This window comes from Penaeus japonicus, unplaced genomic scaffold (genome assembly GCF_977035675.1).
Source record: "Penaeus japonicus unplaced genomic scaffold, GWHDUDI00000001_assembly GWHDUDI00000021, whole genome shotgun sequence".
Taxonomy (NCBI): Eukaryota; Metazoa; Arthropoda; class Malacostraca; order Decapoda; family Penaeidae; genus Penaeus; species Penaeus japonicus.
The window spans coordinates 17,550,764-17,553,263 of record NW_028234423.1 but is presented as its reverse complement, the minus strand read 5'-3'; the positions used below and the strand labels follow the sequence as shown (position 1 = coordinate 17,553,263).

The following is a 2,500-nucleotide window of genomic DNA, read 5'->3' as shown; positions in this document are numbered from 1 at the left end:
CTTTTGTTTCTGTTATTATCACTATTATCATTGTCATTATTATTTCATTACTATTATTATCCGTACGTAGAAATATACTGAGCTTGAAAATCAATACAATTCATGGTATCCTTTTGCAAACAGAAATCCCCACTGCATACATTAGGCTTCAGAGTAGTGAAAGTAAGTCTGGACCACCCCCCCTACCTCTACCCCGTGATCCCCCTACCCTCTACGCCTACACCTTTTGCTAAAGAGAGTAAACAAAGCCATTTGGAACCCCTTTAACTGGACTCTCTTTAGGGGTATTATGAACATCTGAACCTTTATTCTCGTATGAGTATATGGGTTCTAATACCTTATACCCTTTCCATGAGGTATCAAACAAGATTTTTTTTTCTTCTTTTATCATTGACTAGGCCTATACGGCTTAATAAAGAGTCATTTCCTCGTCCTAGGTGGGTGGAGAGGCCTATGTTATCAGGTCCATAAAAGTGTTACGATATCCATCCTGGGGTCCGGTGATTGTGTCCCTTAGGCTTATCTTTTGGTGTCACAGAGCCTATCAATCTCTTACTCATTATAGGAAGGGTTGAAGTGCGAAAGGGCGCGAAGGGGGAGGGGGGAAGGGGTTTGTCTTCCTGCTGTTATATTTTATAAGCTCTTTTTTTGTTATTAGTGTATTATTATGATTGTCTGTTTGTTTTTCGTTGTTATTATCTGTTTATTTTTCGTCATCATGATCTGTTTGTTTATTATGATTAACTATCTATTATTTAGTATCATTATCTGTTTATTTTTTAATATCATTTTTTGCATGTTTATTTTGATGTTGATTATCACTTTTTAACGATCCCTCATCTATTTATCTTTTTTATCTGTCTTCTTCTATCTGTTTGTTTATTTTAATTTCTTTATTCTTGGCTTTCATGTTGATATTGGTTGATATCTGCCTGTCTATCTCCATACACATTTCCATTTTGTTATTATGTTGATTACAACTGTAATAATAAGGTTCCGTTAATTACAGTTCCTGTTACTTGATTCATAACGCGGAACAGCTACACAGGAAGAAACCAGTAGAATTCACTATAACAAGACCAATGATTCAAGAGATGAAGTTTCTAGTAATATAATTCTATATGACGTAAATTGTAAGTCGTACTGCGCATATAGTGGATAAAATGCTGTTATCTTATGTTATTTCCTGGTCGTCATTGTCTGAACGGTAGAAGTTTGTCTGTCACGCAAGACTGCGCCAAGGGCCTTTTTGCTTGATACAGCTTCACTGGGATGGATTTTGCGTCCTGGGGAAGCGGTAAAAGCAAAAGGTCCTTCGGCTTATTCGAGCCAGAGCGAAAAGTATCCGGCCTTTGGTTATAACTATAGTTGTTAAAACTGAGAAATCTCTTAATTCATTCCTTCTAAAGTAAACGTCCTCCTTAACTTTACTTGAAATGCTACCTTGTGATTACCGCGAATTACCTCGTCGCATTTTCCTTAATCTACGAGTACGCTCCAGAGGGTCAAGTTATCAATAAAGAACCCTATCTGGTTCTTCGCCACCTCCGTCACCTTCATCACCTTCATCACCTTCACCACCTTCGTCACATGCAGTGCGCCGCAAAGGACCAGCCTCACTTGGTCATGCAAAAACTACGTCATGTTACTCTTTCTAGGGAACGACTACGTAACCGCCGCGACGTAGTCTCTGTAGTTGATGGATTGTTTTCAACCAGATGAGAAGGGAGAAACCGAGAGTATGTTCGTGTTACAGGGGTAATCTGCTCGAAGCTGCAGTAACTCCATAATGATTTAAATAACTTAGCAATTAATGCAGTAACTCCAAATAAATAATTTGGTTGTAAGTACAAAGTATTTAAGATTCGTTTGTAAGTCTAACTGTAATTTTCCCTTGAACTGCTTGTTTCTGTGTGACGTGTCGGTTACACCTTCAATTTGTTTGTTTCTTTGAGGGGTTGAAATTCTTCTGCTAAGTGTTTCTGTTTGGAGTGACGTGTCCTGTTTGTTGGCGTAGCCCGAATTGACCGTATGCGTAGAATGGCCTTCACTGCGTAGTTTTAGCAGCGCGTCTAATGAATGCAAGGCAGAGTTGCGGGTCGGCGGGCCTTCATGACAACGCAACGACCAGAACGGAGTACGGAGGAAAACGCAGCGATGCAGAATATTCCGATTTTCATGCAGTGGGAAGTCATCTGAGCTGAAAGAACGGAGACCCAGTGGGCTTACTTTACAGGGAATTAACGTTTCTTCATTTGACAAGCAGTTTTCATTTCATATATGTGTGTGTGTATGTATATATGTGTATATATATATATATATATATATATATATATATATATATATATATATATATATATATATATATATCACGCGCGCGCTTAGACAGTACACACTCCTACTTCTACACACGTTTTGATTCCTCTTCTGCTGATGTCGGTCCCCTACTCCTCCATGCCATGCCTTTGACGCGTCTCAATGCCAAAAGGACTTTCTACAG

General features: G+C 38.8%; 1 protein-coding gene across 2 annotated transcripts in view; it reads left to right on the top strand.

The window, feature by feature from the left end:
- LOC122264559 (rho GTPase-activating protein conundrum) overlaps positions 1-2,500 on the top strand; it is a 233,781-nt gene that overhangs the window by 210,582 nt on the left and 20,699 nt on the right. The gene's annotated exons all lie outside the window — the stretch shown is intronic.